This window comes from Pinus tabuliformis, chromosome Q, assembly GCF_031772625.1.
Source record: "Pinus tabuliformis cultivar Carrire ecotype Pingquan chromosome Q, CPIR1, whole genome shotgun sequence".
Classification (NCBI taxonomy): Eukaryota; Viridiplantae; Streptophyta; class Pinopsida; order Pinales; family Pinaceae; genus Pinus; species Pinus tabuliformis.
The window spans coordinates 805,606,600-805,614,229 of NC_142296.1; the positions used below are offsets into that span (position 1 = coordinate 805,606,600).

Below are 7,630 nucleotides of genomic sequence, written 5' to 3' on the forward strand. Positions count from 1 at the left end.
AGCTTCCCCAACCCCGTGCCTTCGAAAAAAGGGTGGAACTATAGGGGACGGCGATCGAGAAGGACTACGGTGGCCACCTCGGGAACTCGCACTGCTTTTCGACCTTCCTGAACACCAATCCACAACAATCCCACCTTTTCTCTGTAAAGCTAGGGGCCAAAAGGAAGGAAACAACATGAAAGAAAGAGAGATATCAAACGCGTCTACCGGCTCACAGGGGGAGGCTCAAATAGAGAACAAGCTTCCCCAACCCCGTGCCTTCGAAAAAAGGGGGGGAACTGCAGGGGACAATGATCAAGAAGGACTAGGGTGGCCACCCTCGGAACTCGCACTGCTTTTCGTCCTTCCTGAACACCAATCCACAACAATCCCACCTTTTCTCCGTAAAGCTAAGGGGCCAAAGCCAAGAAGGGAAGAAAACAACATGAAAGCAAGAGATATCAAATGTGGCTATCAGATCACAAGGGGAGGCTCAAACAGAGAACAAGCTTCCCAAACCCCGTGCCTTCGGAAAAAGGGGGGAACTACAGGGGATGGCATTCGAGAAGGACAAGGGTGGCCACCCTGGGAACTCGCACTGAATTTCGTCCTTCCGAACACCAATCCGCAACAATCCCACCTCTCCTCCATAAAGCTAGGGGGGGAAATGAAGAAGGGAAGAAAACAACACCAAAGAAACAAAGATCCCAAGAAAAGAGAGAAGCTCAACAGCCGCTAACCAAAAAGAAACCAAACAAGGCACCCAATCAAAAAGCGTCCCACCTCTTCACACCCTCCCACATACATTTAGCACAACACCCTTTCTAGCTTTACAACATAGCAAACAACCATGCAAATAAATCACAACCTAAAATTGACCAATAGAAAAGACAAGGGCCACGATGAGACCAGTGTTTAGAGCACATCACTGAGAGGTAAACAGCCCCCAACCCAGTGGCACAAGGCTTCAAACGACAAATAGACTGCTGAAAATAACACAAACCCACCCTACTATTGCACCCCTCCGTGTACAAAACACCCAACAACCTTTCCAGCGAGAAAGTCAACAGGGGTCAAAGAATCAAACTCCAAAGAGGAGTTGTCACGGGCCGACACTCAACGCTGGAGAAAGCCATGGGCCACAAATACATCGATGGTGCAAGGCCACTAGAGAGAGGGACGTTCGCAAAGTGCACACCACAAAACAAATAAATGACACAAGTCCCACAAAAAACCCACAATCCAAAGGGAGTGACAAAGACACAACCCGCTACTTCTTTTTCCCTTAAAAGGGGAGTGGCTCATGAGAGGACAAAGAATTCCCTCGACAGCAAAGGCACGAGATAAAATTGCTACAGTCATGCCCGTCAGCAGGGAAAATTGCGATCTCGATGGAGCTCAAACCGAGGGATGGGTTTTTCATTACCTAGACACCCAACCCTTCCGTGAGGGCATGTCAAGGAACGGTTGGGAGGGACTAGGGTGGCCAGCCCAATGGGTTGAACCACTCTTCATCCATCCCATACTAACCGCACCCCGAAAATCTCCCATCATGGAAGGTTTGAGCTACCAAGCATGCGCGCAACCACTCCCTCGACCCAACTACCAGTGAAAAAGCTCACCCAAGCAACACATCAACCGTTGCCGCCTTTTCGAGAGAACCAACTATGGAAGCCCGCACCCTTGGCCCATCCCTTCCTACAAATAAAAGACTGAGCACCACCTCTACGAATGAGTCCAAATTTATCCATTGTATTTACCAAGCACCTCAACTCTGCAGCAACCATGCTCGGTCGAACAGATCATCAGAAGGGCTCCCAAGAAACAAGCTTCCGAACCCCCTGCAGAAACACATTGGGCGAAAGAAAAACAAAGGATGGGTGGGACAACATAAGCATGGCTTGCAAGCACACACCAAAAAACAAGCGTTACCTTGAGACAAGCAACCAACAATGTTCCCGCCAAACACCAAACCCGCTCCCCTAGAGACGCACCACAAAGTCCCACATTGCAATTGAAACCCAACCAACCCAAACCAAAAAAGAAACCCCTGCTATCAATGATCCTACTGCAGGTTCACTTACGGTAACCTTGTTACGACTTCTCCTTCCTCTAAATGATAAGGTTCAATGAAATTCTCATGACGTTGACAGTAGTGAACCACCATCATCGATGCAATCCGAACACTTCACCAGATCATTCAATCGGTAGGAGAAACAGGTGGTGTGTACAAAGGGTAGCGACGTAGTCAACACGAGTTGATGACACGCGCTTACTAGGAATTCCTCGTTCAAGACCGATAATTGCAATGGTCTATCCCCATCACGATGCAATTTGAGAATATTTCCTGATCCTCTCGAACCAGGAATAAAAACTCATTGGCTGCATCAGTGTAGCGCGCGTGCGGCCCAGAACATCTAAGGGCATCACAGACCTTTTATTGCCTCAAACTTCCATGGCCTAAACGGCCATAGTCCCTCTAAGAAGCTGGCCATGAAGGGGAACCTCCGCGTCGCTAGTTAGCAGGCTGAGGTCTCATTCGTTATCAGAATTAACCAGACAAATCACTCCACAAACTAAGAATGGCCATGCAGCACCACCCATAGAATCAAGAAAGAGCTCTCAATCTATCAATCCTTACTATGTCTAGACCTGGTAAGTTTCCCCGTGTTGAGTCAAATTAAGCTGCAGGCTCCACTCCTGGTGGTGCCCTTCTGTCAATTCCTTTAAGTTTCAGCCTTGCAACCATACTTCCCCCGGAACCCAAATACTTTGATTTCTCAGAAGGTGCTGGCAGAGTCCTTAGAGCAACATCCGTCGATCCCTGGTCGGCAACGTTTATGGTTGAGACTAGGACGGTATCTGATCATCTTCGAGCCCCCAACTTTCATTCTTGATTAATGAAAAAATCCTTGGAAAATGCTTTCGCAGTGGTCCGTCTTTCATAAATCCAAGAATTTCACCTCTGACAATGAAATACGAATGCCCCCGATAGTCCCTATTAATCATTAATCTGGTCCCGAAGGCCAACACAATAGGACCAGATTCCTATCATGTTATTCGATGCTAATGTATTTAGAGCATAAGCTTGCTTTGAGCACTCTAATTTTTTCAAAGTAACAGCATCGGAACCACGACCCAGCCAATTAAGGCTAGGAGCATGCCACTGACAAAAGGGATGGAAGGGCAGGTGCACACCGAGTAGGCGGAATTTACAACCCAAGATCCAACTACGAGCTTTTTAACTGCAACAACTTAAATATACGCTATTGGAGCTGGAATTACCGCGACTGCTGGCACTAGACTTGCCCTCCAATGGATCCTCATTAAGGGATTTAGATTGTACTCATTCCAATTACCAGACTCGATTAGCCCAGTATTGTTATTTATTGTCACTACCTCCCCATGTCAGGATTGGGTAATTTGTGCGCCTACTGCCTTCTTTGGATGTGGTAGCCATTTCTTAGGCTCCCTCTCCGAAATTGAACCCTAATTCTCCATCACCCATCACCACCATGGTAGGCCTCTATCCTACCATCGAAAGTTGATAGGGTAGAAATTTGAATGAAGCATCGCCAACACAAGGGCTGTGCGATCCGTCGAGTTATCATGATTCACCGGAGAAGCGGGAAAGCCTGCGCCAGCCTTTTATCTAAAAAATGCATCCCTTCCAAAGAGTGAGGACTTGGTGCATGTATTAGCTCTAGAATTACTACGGTTATCCGAGTAGTATGATACCATCAAAAAACTATAACTGATTTAATGATCCATCCGCAGTTTCACAGTCTGAATTAGTTCATACTTAGACATGCATGGCTTAATCTTCGAGACAAGCATATGGATACTGGTAGGATCAACCAGGTAGCACCCTCCCACTGCAAAAAGCATTTTGGGCGCTCTCTTACCGAGAGCCAACCTGAACACCCATCAAGTCAAAGAGACATCAAAATATCATGTAAAACTTTTATGCCTTGCACCTCTTGCGTCCCAAGAAGGAACCACACGCAACATGCCAAGGACATGGTGAACAAATGGGTAGACCTACCAAGCCACAACACACCAAGGCCACTCTGGAGTTTGCAGGCATGGCCCAACCAACAAGAAAATGAGCGATCACTCACCCACTCCCTTAGAAATGCCTCCAAAGGCCTCCCCGCCCCCGCACCGAGGCCACCTAGGAATCCACCCAGACAACAGCGATGATGGACCTCGATCTCCTGACCGCCTGTGGTAGCCTCGATGTGAAGGAAAAGGAAGGAAATAAAAAGAGGATGACCGACCGCACAAATCCTATCATAGAGAGGCCATACAAACCTCCCTGCTCCGCACCGATGCCACCTAGGAGTCCACCCAGACAGCAGCAACAGTGGACCTCAATCGGATGATCACCTGCGGCACCCTCGATACAAAGGCAAGGAAAGGAAATCATACAAGACAAACCGAGCCTGCAACCTCCCTTAGAATTTCCCCCCAACCCACCCCTCCCCTCCCTGCACAGAGGCCACCTAGGATTCCACCCGGATAGTAGCAACGATGGACCTCAATCGCATGATCGCCTGCAACCGCTTCAATGCAGAGGAAATAGAAGGAAATAAAACAAGACCAACCGAGCCCACAACATCTCTTAGAAATGCCCCCCGAACCCCATGCCACACACCGAGGCCACCTAGGAGTCCATCCAAATAGCAGCAATGGTGGACCTCGATCACTTGACTGCCTGTGGCAACCACGATGCGAAGGAAAAGCAAGGAAATAAATACAAATCAAGAGGGTCAGTACACAATACAAGAACAAATATCCAAACAGGAGGAGGGATCGGGAAGCTCCGCACCCCATGCACCCTACGTACAGTCAACCTAGGAGATTTCCCACAGCTTTACCGACGGGACGATGAATAACTTTTCCCTACGGCCACCTCCACGCAAAGGAGGGAGGTCGAAGCATTCCACCTCGAAATCCATCTTCCAAATATCCCCCACCTTCGATGTATTAGCAAACCTCCTCCCTATTGGACCATGAGCGCATACAAAATTGAAACAACAAGTGCCCCCCAACCCTCCCCGCAGAGAGGCCACCTAGGAGTCCACCCGGACAACAACAACAATGGACCTTGATCGCATGAACGCCTGCGACAGCCTCAATGCAAAGAAAATAGAAGAAAACAAAACCACAAGACCAACCGAGCCCACAACCTCTCTTAGAGATACCCCCCAGCCCTCCACACCACGCACCGAGGCCACCTAAGAGTCCACCTAGAGAGCAGAAACAGTGGACCTCGATCACTTGACCACCTGCAACAACCACGATGCGAAGGCAAAGGAAGGAAATAAATGCAAATCAAGAGGCTCGCTACACAATACAAGAACATATCCAAACAGGAGGAGGGATCGGGCATCTCCGCACCCCACACACCCTACGTACAGGCAACCTAGGGGATTTCCCACAGCTTTACCGACTGGACGATGAATAATTTTCCCCTACGGCCCCCTCCACACAAAGGAGGGAGGTTGAAGCTTTCCACCTCGAAATCCTTCTTCCAGATAGCCCCCACCATCGATGTAGCAAGATTCCTCCCCATTGGACCACGAGTGCATACACAATTGAAACAACAAGTGCCCCCCAACCCTCCCCTCCCCGCAGAGAGGCCACTTAGGAGTCCACCCGGACAGCAGCAAAGATGGAACTCGATCGCATGATCACCTACGGTAGCCTCAATGCAAAGGAAGCGGAAGGAAATGAAACAACAAGACCAACCGAGCCCACAACCTCTCTTAGAAATGTGCCACTCGACCCTCCACCCCACACACCGAGGCCACCTAGGAGTCCAGCTAGACAGCAGCAACGGTGGACCTCGATCACTTGACGACTTGCGGAAACCATGATGCGAAAGCAAAGGAAGGAAATAAATGCAAATCAAGAGGCTAGCTACACAATACAAGAACATATCCAAACAGGAGGAGGGATTGGGCAGCTCCGCACCCCCCGCACCCTACATACAGGCAACCTAGGAGATTTCCCACAACTTTACCGACTGGACGATGAATACTTTTCCCCTACGGCCACCTCCATGCAAAGGAGGGAGGTTGATGTGTTCCACCTTGAAATCCTTCTTCCAGATAGCCCCCACCATCGACATATCAAGCCTCCTCCCCATTGGCGCCGGAGCGCATACACAATTGAGACAACAAATGCCCATAAACGTTGTGACTTAACATTTCCAACTGCAAAAGCCTACCACGGACACAAGATGCAAGGGAAAATCCGACCCCTCGATCAAACATATGGGCCAACACATCGATCAAAACCTCAAAGCCAATCCAACCACGAACGATGTGCACTTTGAAAGGAATTCCAACCCTTGACTTTACAATAAGGAGAATAGTGCCTCACATCGCCCGACGGAAAGAGCAAGCAAGAGGCAGGGTAGGTGGTTTACAATCAAAACCCTTCCACGTCCCTCTTAAATGTATGCATCTCAACCGACAATGCCAACACAGAAAGAGTACAAGCACAAGACACCAGCACCATAAACAACCGAAAAATGAAGAGGCTAGCCATCACAAGGAGCCACACCACAACAACCCATACAACTCCCAAAAATTGGAGCAGAAGGGGAATTGTTCACATATGCCTCCCCAGACAAGCATGGCCAACATTACCGCTCATGCACTATCGAGTGGGTATGGAGAGAAGATGAAAATCGACCACCCTACAAACGACCCAAGGCCATTCTTGAGGCAAACCTGAAAAACCAACTCAATTACCAACCCACCTTTCACATGAAAAGAAAAACCCTCCGCACCAAATAGGGAGGAGGTGAACAATATAACGAGGAGCCAATTTCAATGGAGCCACACATGGCTGCCTAGCCCAATCAAAATTCTTTATTTGCAACAACCGAGGGGCATGATAGTGACATAGGCATGACACAGTTTCGGGGCTTCCATCTGGGACCACAACAACTAAGGCTCAAAGGAGCGTCAAGCAAACTTTCAACATTCTTATTGTTGGGATGGGAAAGAGGGACGGGGATGAGCATGGCCCACATTACTGTTCATGTGCTACCGAGTGGGGATGGAGAGAAGACGAAAATCAACTGCCCTACAAATGACCCAAGGCCATCATTCGGGTAAACCTGACAAAGCAACTTGATTACCAACCTACCTTTCAAACGGAAAGAAAACCTATCACTGGTATCTTCTAGAGGGGCACGAGGGGACCAAGATGAGCCAAGGAGCCACACCATAAAAACCCATATAGCTCCAAGAACTTTGAGAGTAGAAGGGGAATTGTTCACATATGCCTGCTGGGACGAGCATGGCCAACATTACCACTCATGCGCTACCAAGTGGGGATGGAGAGAAGATGAAAATCGGCCACCCTACAAATGAACCAAGGCCATCGTTAAGGCAAACTCGAAAACACAACTCGATTACCAACCCACCTTTCACACGGAAAGAAAACCTGTCACTGGTATCATCTGGAGGGGCACAATGGGACCAAGACGAGCCAAGGAGCCAAACCACAATATCCCCTACAACTCCAAGAACTTAGAGGTCAATTGTCCACATATGCCTCCCTGGACGAGCATGGCCAACATTGCCGCTCATGCGCTACCGAGTGGGGATGGAGAGAAGATGAAAATCAGCCA

At 48.8% G+C, this 7,630-nt stretch overlaps 1 non-coding gene across 1 annotated transcript; it reads right to left on the minus strand.

The window, feature by feature from the left end:
• Positions 1-2,036: 2,036 nt before the first annotated feature.
• On the minus strand, positions 2,037-3,843 carry LOC149221969 (18S ribosomal RNA). The gene has a single exon (XR_016249914.1). It is a non-coding gene; the product is annotated as an 18S ribosomal RNA (ribosomal RNA).
• Positions 3,844-7,630: the final 3,787 nt, after the last annotated feature.